The sequence below is a fragment of the Macaca nemestrina genome, chromosome 6 (genome assembly GCF_043159975.1).
Source record: "Macaca nemestrina isolate mMacNem1 chromosome 6, mMacNem.hap1, whole genome shotgun sequence".
Classification (NCBI taxonomy): Eukaryota; Metazoa; Chordata; class Mammalia; order Primates; family Cercopithecidae; genus Macaca; species Macaca nemestrina.
The window spans coordinates 49,325,190-49,338,277 of NC_092130.1; the positions used below are offsets into that span (position 1 = coordinate 49,325,190).

The following is a 13,088-nucleotide window of genomic DNA, read 5'->3' on the forward strand; positions in this document are numbered from 1 at the left end:
GCCCAGGCTGGGGTGCAGTGGTGCAATCTCAGCTCACTGCAACTTCCGCCTCCTGGGTTCAAGTGATTCTCTGCCTTAGCCTCCTGAGTAGCTGGGATTACAGGTGCATGCCACCACACCTGGCTAATTTTGTATTTTTAGTAGAGATGGGGTTTCACCATGTTGGCCAGGCTGGTCTTGAACTCCTGACCTCAGGTGATCCACCTGCCTCAGCCTCCCAAAGTGCTGGGATTACAGGTGTGAGCTACCACACCCGGCCAACTCTGTATCCTCTTTACTGACAATATTATGTACCATTTAGGCTTGTACATTTGTATGGAGTAAGCATGATGAAATATTAAAAAGTTATTCATTTTATTTTAAGATTGTTTTATTGTGATGTGGTTAAAAAGTGAAATGAAGAATTTGTCTGAAGACCTTCATTCTACTACTAATCAGTTAGTTGTGTACATTGTTAAGATATTTTCCCTTGGCCAAATTTTCATCACCATCCCCTGCTTAGGATCTATGTGATTGTTGGCCAAACAAGTTGACTTTGTAGAAGCTCTAATTACACAATTTTCTATAATTGGTATTCTATACTGCAGTATAAAGAAGACTTCCTTTTCCCCTTTGCATGCTTCTTTTTTGTGAGTTGGAGGAATGATAGAAGCCTTTTTCTGACACTGTGATGGTGGTTTAGTGTGAGGCTGGGCTTTCACAATAACCAAAGAATACATACACCATTTCTGTGTTCTCAGGTAGGTATTCTGAGCCTGAGAATATTCCTCTGTTCTTTTTTTTTAGGAGGTTCACTGAAGATCAGTGTTTCTGAGACTTGCTTCTATTTCTTCTTTAATGCTCAAGCAGAAGTCTCATGTTTATTCAGTCTTTCCCTCAAAAAACACCCCCTGTAGAACTGTATTACATTTCCTAGTCTTTGAGAATTTCTAGGGCACCATGACTTCTAATGAATCTTTGTTAGTTTTAAACAGATGACTACTTAATATCAGTACCACAGTGGTGACAGAGGCACCTCGTTAAGAAATTAGTAACATCAATAAATGATTACAGATGAAGGTGGGTTACTAAAGATGAGCCTTTTGACCAGAAATCACTCATTCATTTAACAAATGGTTTCTGAATACCTACTTTATGCCAAGTCCTATGCTAGTAACTGGGGATACACTGATGAACAAGGTAGGAAGATTCCTTAGCTTTGTGGATCTTATGTTCTTTTTTTTTTTTTTTTGAGATGGAGTTTCACTCTTGTTGCCCAGGCTGGAGTGCAATGGTGCGACCTCGGCTCACTGCAACCTCTGCCTCCTGGGTTCAAGCGATTCTCTTGCCTCAGCCTCCCCAGTAGCTGGGATTACAGGCATGCGCCACTACGCCCAGCTAATTTTTGTATTTTTAGTAGAGATGGGGTTTTGCCATGTTGGCCAGGCTGGTCTTGAACTCCTGACCTCAGGTGATCTGCCCACCTCGGCCTCCCAAAGTGCTGGGATTACAGGCGTGAGTCACTGTGCCCGGCTGGATCTTATGTTCTAATAGGCAAGACAAACAATAGACAAGTAGAAAAGTGAATAAATAACACAATTGCACATTCCACTGTGTTATTAGTGAAATAACCAAGCATTGCAATTGGGCGATCATGGAAGTCTTTTCTGAGGAGGTGACATTTATGCAGAAACTTGATGGCTGTAGGAAAGCTAGATGCATGAAAAGTTAAGGAAGAGCTTCCCAAGAAGATGGATCAGCAAGTGTAAAGGCTTGCTTAAGGGTGGAAATGTTGGTGTTTTCTAGAAACTGACAGATGAATATGACTAGAGCATAGCGATCAAGGGGAAAAGTGAAACTAGGTGAGGAGGAGTGATACGTGGGATCCAAATTATATAGAGAGAATCTTGAAGGACAAGGTATGAAAATTGTTCATTATGGAATTCTAAGTGGAAAGAGACTCTAGTAAATTTTATTTTGAAGGATCATTCTGATTGCTGTAAAGAGGTGGGGGTGGAAGAAGGTTAAAAGCAAGGAGGCCAATTAGGAGATTATATATATATGTGTGTGTATATATATATACACAGACACACACAGACACACACACACACACACACACACACACACACACACACACACACATATATATATATATATATATATATATATATATATATAAAATCTTCTGTTTTCTCCTAGAGATCTGCCTTGTGGATCAGCCTAGGAGGCTGATCTGTAGTATGATTAATTAAATGGGGTTCCTAGGCTCTCTGGCTTCCAGTAGGGTGTGACCAACACCCATCTGGGGATCAGAGAAAAAGTGTGAGGTTAGGCTAATATTATCCTGGCCTCTTCACTACAAGGGCTGTTTCCTTCAACTAAGATCCTTGCATCTCTCAAGGTGGCCTACTCTATCAAATGCTTTCTCCTTGTGGGTTCTAGTACCCTTCTCCCCTCATCTCTTCTGACCAGGTCTGATAACAGCTCTGCTGCTAGGGTTCCTGCAGGCCCTATTTCCCTATACTTGTATGTTTGAAGATAAACCTGGAAGTTCTAGATCATCCATGTTGGACATACTCTTTCAGCTGAATCATGCTCTAGGATTCCTTCTTTCACTTTGTACAGAGCAGAACACCATGCACTAGTTACTAATGCCAGGGAGGACACCAACTACATGGAGGATAGCAAAGATCATCACCGTGTCAACCACCAGGAAGAGAAGTCCAACTTGGTATTGGAGTCACCAAGGAAAACAACACAGTCAAGCACTGGATGGGACAGTGCTTTAACTGACACAGAAAAGACATAGAGCAAGATCAGCTCCAATAGTATGTGTTGCTTCCCATGGCTAACAGGTTCCCTGTGTCACAGTAGAATGACCCCTTTTTCACCCCGTAGACTCTGAAATACTGAAAGATGGGGGTATGCTTGAGAGCCATTGACACACATGCTTAAGCAGAGCAAAGAAGCATACATTGAGCTTGAAACAGAGGTGTGGGAAACAGGCAGAGATATTTCCACACAAAGCAATATGCCTGGCACAGGCTGTGTGGGCTCCTTATCTCTTGGCAAGGCAGTGTTCCAGGCCCAAAGCTCATTCTTGCGTGGATGAGTGGGGGTTGAGACTGCTTTTCCCCACACTCTGTTTTTGGTTGCCATAGATTCTTTACTTTCTTGCCATCTCAGCAACTCATTTAACATAGTGATTGTTATGTATTATGTAGTTTTCACAGTTTTTTTTTTTTTTTTTTTTTTGTTTTGTTTTTTTAAAGACAGAGTTTTGCTCCATCGCCCAGGCTGGAATGCAGTGGTGCGATCTTGGCTCACTGAAACCTCTGCCTCCCAGGTTCAAGTGATTCTCATGCCTCAGCCCCCTGAGTAGCTGGGATTACAGGGACCCGCCACCATCCCAGCTAATTTTTGTATTTTTAGTAGAGACAGGGTTTTGACATGTTGGCCAGGCTGGTCTCAAACTTGTGACCTGAAGTGATCCACCCTCCTTGGCCTCCCAAAGTGCTGGGATCACAGGTGTGAGCCACCGTGCACGGCTGCTTTCACAGTCATTTTATTGGGAGAGTCGTGACGTTACTGACAAAGCTGGTCTCTCCAAAGATGGGGTCTTTCCCTGTTTGTTGTCACAAAGCCAATAATTGACACCTTAAGTGACTGTCAAGCAAAACAGGCTTTAATCTATGGCCATGGAATTGAGAAGCAGGAGCATGGCTCACAAATCAACTTCTTGACAAGTGAGAGGTGAGGGGGTTAAAATTTAGGGTTTCTCTAAAGAAGGAGTTGGCATTAAAAGTGAGGGAAGGAATAGTCATGTCTTCTTTGGAAATAGGTGGTGAACTTCCCGTAACTGGAGTGCTGCCTTCCTTTTTGTCCTTGTATGGCTTCTCTTCCAGTAATTGTCATGGTGATTGTCAACTGTCACAGCACTGGTGGGAATGCCATTTAGTATGGAAACAAGATTATAATGAAGTCTGAGGTCTTTTTGAAGTTATTTGGTTGGCTATCTTGGTTCTAACTAGTCTCACCTGGTCTGGTTACAAAGGGAAATTTTTATAGCAGGCATCCTGTTTCTTAAAGAGAAACAGAGTTAAGATGGGGTAGAAATTCAGTTATGTCAGGTAGACATTACACCAGGTAACCCTGAGGTTATCTAATCAATGAGGTTGCCCTCCATTTATTATAGTAATGCACTCAGAACCTCTTGATCACAGGATGGGCACGTTACATAGGCTGAGACTATTTAGTGTCCAGTCCCTCTGGGCCCCGTAATTGGTCCAGGCTGAGCATGTGCCCTGCATGGGGACAATCATCCCCAGGATTCTTTAAAGTGCAGCCAAAAGAGGGAGGAGATTTTTTTCCCTCTTTTTTGGTTTTGAGCTGTGAGAATATGATAACAGAATTTGTGGCACCCACTCTTTTCCCCCCTGCCATGGGGCAAAATCCTGTTTGCTATGGGTGATGTTGAAGTCAAGCAGAGATTAGCAAAAATGAGAGATGGGTTGAGAAACAGAGAGAAAGAGAGAGCACTTTGGTGCTATCAAGTCTCCAGTTCTAATTGCTAAGATCCTTGAAGCTGTGTGAGTTATTGCAGCTCCTTGATTCTGTGACAAAGCCAAACATCCTTCCTAAACATTCTTTCTTTAAAGTTGAATTTAGCATAAGTTGAGTTTCTAGCACTTGTGATCAACTCATTCTAATATGCCACCTCTTTTTCTTTTGCTCTGGATATATATGATACTGCATATGCTCAATATTTTCATTAATACCAAGAATCCCTGTTTTTTTCCCAAAGGCCACTGTCTCTTTCAGGTGGAGTTGGCCACACTACAATAGCATTACAACATAAGAATGTGATCATCTTTTGGAGTAGCTGAAGGTGATATGGGAATTATTGTTTCACCTTTATCTAAATTGGCATCCTCTTTTTTGAGACTAAAATAATAAGATTGCGGAGTTCTTGAAAACCAAAATGGTGATACAGTTCGTATTGGTCAGGGACAAGTTAGTACACAGAGACCACACAGTCACTAGACATTAACATTTGAACATAAAGAATTATCAACTAGTAACAGGAGCTTGGGTAATAAGTGACTGACTCTACTGAGGGGTTGAAGAGAACATAAAAAGTACAGCAATAGCAGATAGATGGGACAGTCACTATCCCCTGAGCTGAGGCAGAGTGTCCTTGAATTTGGAACTCTTTGGAAAATTTCCCTTTCCCTATCCAAAGCTGACAGACTTTTTTTTGTAGGGGGCCTGGCCATAATCTACAGGATGGCAAAGCAGTTTGTTGATGTGCTGCCGGTCAAAGTTGAAAAGCAGGAAATAATCTGCTGGGGTGCTGAAGAAACTCACCTGCAAGCTTTCTTTGGCAAGGGGCAGCTGTTGAATTTCTTGGGAAGTTGACTGGGTCACAGGTGGGATTCATTAGGAGGCCTCCCATCTGCAGGAGCAGGGTACTCTTCAGGAATCTGGCTGGAATGCCTACAGAACTCATGGAATGCTGCTGAACTTGATGGGAAGTCATCTGTGGCACCCATAGAACTCTCTGGAAAGTTCCCTGCCTGGGTGTCCCTGAAACTTGCTGGAGGTTAGCTCTGCTGGTTGTTCTGCATGCTAGCTGAGTGCTGCAGGGCAAAGAAGGAAGGAAAGCATGCCAGGTGCTATAAAAGAGGCCCTTTCTTTCTGTAATGCCCCTTCAGTGCCCTCTATTTGCAAAGCTTAACACTGTGCTAACTGGCAAAGGAGGAATGCATCCAAGATTCAGCTCCAGTGTTATGAGGTTTGCACAGATCAGGATTCTGTACAGGTCAAAGAGGCTACTTTATGGTCCATAAGTAAAGGCAATATGTGGTTTTGGAGCTAGACATGGAAGCATTCTGGAATCGCTGGGCCAGTGTCATAGGACCAGTCCTGGGAGATCAGACACTATCACATGAGTTGTGATCACCCCTTGTCTTCTCCTTTATTTGCATCAAGTGAGACCTGAATAGGACCATGAATGGGAGCCATGAGGGAAAAACGAGGGGCAGAAAAGCCCCCAAAATGCCATAGCCAGAGTGCTGTGTGTAGAGGCAGGGAGGCCCAGCTTCCAGATACCTGGCGTCTAAGTGAGGCTGTGTGGACAACGTTTTTCAGAGCCTCAGCTCTCCTGTAGCACCAGCCTGATCACTTCTTTGCTTCCTTTTCCCCTTCCCTGTGGCATTTCAGCTGCTTGTCTCCCAAGTCCAGTTCAAACCCTGAACATAGGGAGTCCAGGTCCTTAATGATTTGCTGAGTCCTACAGATGATTCTGATTAGATGTGATTGTTAGAGGAAAGGGGTCGCAATTCAGACCCCAAGAGAGGGTTCTTGGGTCGCACACAAGGAAGAATCCAGGGTGAGCCCACAGTGCAAAGCAAAAGCAAGTTTAAGAAAGTAAAGGAATAAGAGAATGGCTATTCTATAGACAGAGCAGGCCCAAGGGCTGCTGGTTGCCCATTTTTATGGTTATTTCTTGATGATATGCTAAACAAGCTGTGGATTATTCATGCCTACCCTTTTTAGACCATAGAGGGTAACTTCCTGACCTTGCCATGGCATTTGTAAACTGTCATGGTGCTGATGGGAGTGCAGCAGTGAGGACGACCAGAGGTCGGTCACACTCATGGCTATCTTGGTTTTGGTGGATTTGGGACAGGTTTTTTACTGCAACTTGTTTTATCAGTAGGGTCTTCATGTCCTTATCTTGTGCCAATCTCCTCTTATCCTGTGACTGACAATGCCTTAACCATCTGGGAGTGCGGTCCACTACATCTCAGCCTTATTTTACCCAGCCCCTATTCAAGATTGAGTTACTCTGGTTCACACGCCTCTGACAATTTTAGTGAAAGGGAAAACAAAAAAATCATCATAGCAAAACTGAAATTCAGAAAAAGTACTAGTATAGATTTCAGTTATTTGTAAGAAAAAAAGAAAAGAATAGCTAAAAAGGTAAAAAAAAAAAAAAAAAAAAAGGCTTGGGAGATCCGAGACTATTTAAAAACAGCTTTTGGCAATCTCAGGATATATATTTACACACACACACACATACACACACATAATGAAAGTTGTTAGAATCAAAATGAAGCCACTTATGCCAAACCCTAACAAAATGAAGTCAGAAGGCCATAAAGGAGGGGCTCTCACACACACACTCCTGTGATGAAAACTATTAGAAAGATTCTCTGAAAATCACAACCTTGCACAAAGGCCGCTACAACTTTTTACAAAGACCACTTCTGGAAGTGCATCTGCCCAACAACTGTCTAGTCAGCCTTGAACTGATGCCACCCTTGTTATTGATCCTTGTAGCCAAAGATAATTATCTCAAAATAATGTATGTAACCTTCCTCATTTTGCCTTTGAAAACCCTTGCCTTCCTTTGCCTCCTTAGAGGCCTGTGCCCCCTCCATGGGTCACCATGGCATGTGTATTCCTGAATTGCAATTTGTCATTTATTCCTGAATAAGCTAATTTTAGAGCCACTTTCTCTGTTGTTATATTAGGTTGATAATATATATACATGTATGTCATGAATGAAAAGGATACAGATATTTTACAAAAGCCCCAAACCAACCAAAGAAAACTCTAAACTACAACATATGATGTGTCTAATAGGACCTTTACTGAAAAAGTGTCTCCTAAGAAAATTTGATTATTGATCAATTGAGGGGAACTGTACAGCTTACAAAGTAAGGCAACCAGTGTTGGCCCAAGAAACACTATGGGTTGAGATTTGCAAGAGGTGCCCAAGGTTCTGAAAGGCATCACGGAGAAAGGCTCGTTGATTGTCGTGATAGAAAAGGTGGGCTTACATGAGAAAAGGAAATAATTACTGAACAATTTGTGGTCAAAGCAATTTTTTTTTCTTTTTGAGATGGAGTCTTGCACTGTCGCTCAGGCTGGACTGCGGTGGTGCAATCTCGGCTCACTGCAACCTCCGCCTCCCAGGTTCAAGTGATTCTCCTGCCTCAGCCTCCCGAGTAGCTGGGATTACAGGCACCCACCACCACACCCGGCTAATTTTTTGTATTTTTAGTAGAGATGGGGTTTCACTGTGTTGGCCAGGCTGGTCTGGAACACCTGACCTTGTGATCCACCCGCCTCAGTTTCCCAAAGTGCTAGGATTACAGGCGGGAGCCACCGCGCCCGGCTGAGAAAAGCAATTTTACCGTCAATCTAGAGGGTGTTTGCCCTGTGAAATTGCTATCTGGTGTGGAATTGGGCTCTGTGTAGGTCTAGGAATCCATTTTGCAAAAATATACTTTAACATTTAAACTACTCTACAAGAAAATGTACTTCCAGTTATTCATGTAGGCAAAGGAAGAGGAGCAGTAGGGTTGATGATCCTAATGAAGGACCTAAGATTTGAATTACTTTAGATCACTGGTTCTGAAAAGAGGGTGATTTTGCTCTTTGGAGGATTTATAGTAATGTCTGAATGCATTTTTGGTCATCACAACTTGAGAAGGTTTTATTGGCATCTAGTGGGTGGGAGCCAAGGATGCTGCTAAACACCACCCCCCCCCCCATGCACAGGACAGCCCCCACAATGTAGCATTACCTGGCCCCAAATGTTAATAGTGCTAAGGTTGAGAAACCCTGCTTTTGGATAACCTATTTGAGAAACTGATTATTATTTTATTTTCCTGACAGTTTACAGCTTAGGCTAATTACATTAAAACCCAACTACTTGTGTTTGGGAAAGAAATGACTTATATATTTCATGTTGTCCCTCAAATCTGTGGGATAGCAAGTTATCCCATAATAGGATTTGACTGTATGAAGCTTTGTTACAATCCATAAAGACTAAACAGTTGATACCGTGTGTGAGCTTTTATTTGGGGTTGGGAGGTGGAATAGGGCAGAAATAGTGTATGCAGAAGCAATTTGGGGGTTCATAATTTGTTTTGGATAAGTCACAACTTGGGTGATAAACCTACTGATAATTTTGGTTTGATTGTCTTAACATTTCCTTGGATTTATGAGAGACTGGGATAAAATTACTATGGGAGTTTGAAATTAATAAAATGTATTCATTAAATTACAGGATCTTTGGTTTTTGTTTTTCTAAAAAGGATATAATTTTTTACTAGGATATATTTTTTTTTTCTGGAGCATATACTTAACTCTACTTCTTTGATGGGTAATTTTCACCTCAAAAACATCGAAGGGTTTTCCCACCCCATCTAAAACTAGAAAATTTGTAATTATGTTTTCAGAGACTTTAGGGGCAATGTACAATGAGCAATTGCTCTAGGTAAGGAGCAATGTGGAAATGGATTGATCACAGTTTGAAAAATCAAGCTAGACTGACACAATCTCTAACCAAGAAATATATTTGACTCAAGTATTCCATTGGTATTATGAGCTTTTGAAAAATGAGGAGCCTTCCTGGCTGCAGAGTAAATATACTAATTATCCACTTTCATTTCTGGAGGCTTCTCAGAAATGTAAATGCACAGAGAAAACATAATAAATGTGCTCCCTTGGTGAGAGTGAAGGAAAAGTTCAGCAGTAAATAACTTATTGAGTTCACTGTAAATTCTTAAAATCTCCTTTCCATCATCATATTCTTTTAAATGCAAATTCAAAGCCAAAAAAACAAAAAAAAGCTCATCTCAGGCTTGTCTTTTATGACAGCAGTGTGGGAGGATTAATAAATGTTATGAGATTTTCTGAAAAATAAAGGCACTTTTCAGAGTGAATAAAAGTAGTTTTAATAGATACAAATACCATTTTCCTCAATATCAGTTTTGAATTTTCCCTCAAGTGAGTAGACAGATAAGGGAGACAGCCAGGGTAACTGGTTGGTTGTTTTACTGTGGAACACCCCATGAATGGCAGTCCAAGGGTTCAGTTTTCAGTGTTGTCTGTCACTGCACCTTCTCTGTTATTATGCTCTCTATATATTTCTAATATCTTCTTCCTTCTAACCAAGTTGATGCCAGAGACACGAAGCTGGGAGAGCTTGCTCCAAATTACCACACATATTCTATGTATACATTTTTGAGGTGTATAGGATACTTGGGAGGCTGAGGCAGGAAAATCATTTGAGCCTGGGAGATCAAGGTTGCATGAGCTGTGATTGCACCACTACAATTTTGAGGTGTATAGCAAGAGAAGTTTTCTAAACCTCTGATCCACATAATATTTATATCTCTCTCCCCGCCACCCCCGGGGATACTTTCATCAACATTCTCATCTATGCTCAGGTTCCGTTGTCAGAATAAAGCCTACCAGTTGAGTCTATGTGATTTAAGTCTGTGGTCTCAGATAAAGAACCTCTGGGCTCCTTTTCTCCTCCTCCTCCCTCTCCCCCTCCTTCTCTTCCTCTTTGTATCTTCTTGATGATTTGGTGTCATTAAACCCACCTGAGAGTCTTCCTGGTTACATAGAACTTTCACTTGTTTATTTTCGGGTATGGCTGCAGCTGATACGTACCTGTGTCTATTTCCTCCTTCAGTATACTTACTACCATGTGCCATTCAAACTTTTCCAGATACCTTCCCAAGACATTTTCAAATATACGCTTCATTTAATTGGGGATTATTCTAAATTACGTAGAGCCCAATGAGAAGGTCTGCTAGAGCATGACTGAGTTTGATCCTGGGTCTGAAAGCATCAGTTAGCTAAAATCTCCCTGTAGTTCCAAGACACACTATATTATTGCTTATCTGCTTCTTCTTTAATCTTTCTAGAATTTGACACTTTTGGATTCAATAATCTTATCCCAACTCAAGAGAGAGTTGAATTGGATGAAGTTAGGGAAGGAGTAACTGTGAGTATTAGTTCTTGCTAATGTATAGGTAAAGCAATAGAACAGCAAGATAGATAGAACTTAGTCAACTTAAAATTTTTTGAGATATATTCTATTGAAATATAATTCACACACCATAAAATTTACCCTTTTAAAGGATACAACCCAGTGGGTTTTTTTTGTTGTTGTTGTTTTTTTTTTTTTTTAGGATTTTCACAGGGTCATGCAACTCTTACCACTATGTAATTTTAGAACAGTTTCATACTCCTAGATTTATTTTTGACCTAAAAAAGTGCTTTTGCCTTGTAATGATTTAAGAGGGAGAAAGATGACATGGTAGGAAGAATAATGGTCCCTCAAAGATGTCTACGTGCTAATTTCCGGAACCTGTGACCATGTTAAATTACACGGAAAAGGATATTACAGTTGTAGATTAAATTACAGTTGCTAATAATGGGGAGATTATTCTGGATATCTGGGTGGGCCCAATGTAATCACAAGGGTCCTTGAAAATAGAAGAGAGAGTTCAAGCAGTCTGTCAGAGTCAGAGAAGGAGATGTGATGATTAACGCAGTGGTCAAAGTGTTGTGATCATTGATTTGAAGATGCAGAAAGGGCTGCAAGGCAAAGAATCCAGATGACATCTGGAAGTGGGAAAAGGCAAGGAAACAGATTTGCCATAGAGGCTCCAGAAGGAATGTAGCCTTGATGATACATTGATAATTTATCAATATGGTAATTTGGAGCAAGCTCTCCCAGCCCAGTGAGACCCACTTTGGACTTCTGTAACATAGTGCATTTGTATTGTTTTAAGCCACTAACTTTGTGGTAACTTGTTACAGTAGCCATAGGAAACTTACGCAGATTGAGAAAGAAGGTAGGCAGGAGAGTGATGGAAACAGGAAGGGAGACAGAGGGAGGATCAACCATTAAGTACTATTTGTATGTCTAACCCCATTTGATGATGTCTCAGACTAAGAGCTGGCTTTGTCATTTCATTTGATCCTGTTGGTCTTTAAAAGAGTGGTTGACAGTAGAGGCTCTTTCCTTATATGCTAGCAGATCATTTGATACGTTTCTCTTGGTTAGAGCTCAGGAATTCCACTAATGCTGATGTGAATGGTTTAGAACTTTGACTGGTCTTAAGAATTTACTGGGTTTCTCAAAAAACTGTTGGGAAGTGGAACTTGTTAATCAGGGTGAACAAAGAGCTGTACACCTCCATTCCCACCTACTGATTCCACTTCAGGTGAAGCTAACAGAACAAGAGAAACCCCTTGATATCAAGAAGGAGTCAGGTAATTAACTTGATTATAGCGCTATGACTCAGCTTTGCTTACGAACTGTTTAAAACATCAAAGTCTGGCAAAGTTTAAAAGTAGAAAGAACATGAACGGTAAGGTAGTGTGCTTTTCATTTCTTTTTAAGAAAAATTTAAAAAGGTTCTGTAAAATCTGTTGTTAGTTTTTTCCCCTAAAAGCAAAAAGGAAGTGGATATTAAAATTCATTTTTCATTTTTGCTTTCTAAAATAAAAATATACTAAAGGCTGGGCATAGTGGCTCAAAATTATAATCCCGGCACTTTCAGAGGCTGAGGTGGGAGGATCGGCTGAGCCCAGGAGTTCAAGACCAGCCTGGGAAACATGGTGAGACTTCGTCTCTACAGAAATTTGAAAAATTAGCCAAGTGTAGTGGTGTGTGCCTGTAGTCCCAGCTACTTGGGAGGTTGAGGTGGGAGAATTACTTGAGCCCAGGAGGTTGAGGCTGCAGTGAGCTGTTTTCATACCACTGCACTCTAGCCTGGGCAACAGAGTGAGATCCTGTCTCAAAATAAAATAAAATTAAATTAAAATAAAAAGAACAGGCAACCTACAGAATGGGAGAAATTTTTTGCAACCTATCCATCTGATAAAGGGCTAAAATCCAGAATCTACAAGGAACTTACACAAATTTACAAGAGAAAACCCCATCAAAAAGTGGGCAAAGGATATGAACAGACACTTCTCAAAAGAAGACATTTATGCGGCCAACAAACATATGAAAAAAGTTCATCATCACTGGTCATTAGAGAAATACAAATCAAACCCACAATGAGATGCCATCTCATGCCAGTCAGAATGGTGATTATTAAAATGTCAGGAAACCACAGATGCTGGCGAGGCTGTGGAGAAATAGGAATGCGTTTACGCTGTAAGTTGGAATGTAAATTAGTTCAACCATTGTGGAAGACAGTGTGGCAATTCCTCAAGGATCTAGAACCAGAAATACCATTTGATCTGGCAATCCCATTACTGGGTATATACCCAAAGGAGTATAA

The 13,088-nt window shown here is 41.1% G+C and overlaps 1 long non-coding RNA gene across 2 annotated transcripts in view; it reads right to left on the bottom strand.

Moving 5' to 3' along the window:
- Window positions 1–883: 883 nt before the first annotated feature.
- LOC105467202 (uncharacterized) overlaps window positions 884–13,088 on the bottom strand; it is an 82,197-nt gene continuing 69,992 nt past the window's right edge. Inside the window, exons 5-6 of one of the 2 annotated variants that reach the window (XR_011624694.1) lie at window positions 5,347–5,618; window positions 884–1,526 (exon numbers count right to left, since the gene is read on the bottom strand). This is a non-coding gene — a long non-coding RNA (uncharacterized lncRNA). Of the gene's footprint in view, window positions 1,527–3,639; window positions 3,918–5,346; window positions 5,619–13,088 lie in introns of those variants that run through there. The other variant, XR_011624693.1, reaches the window with a different exon arrangement.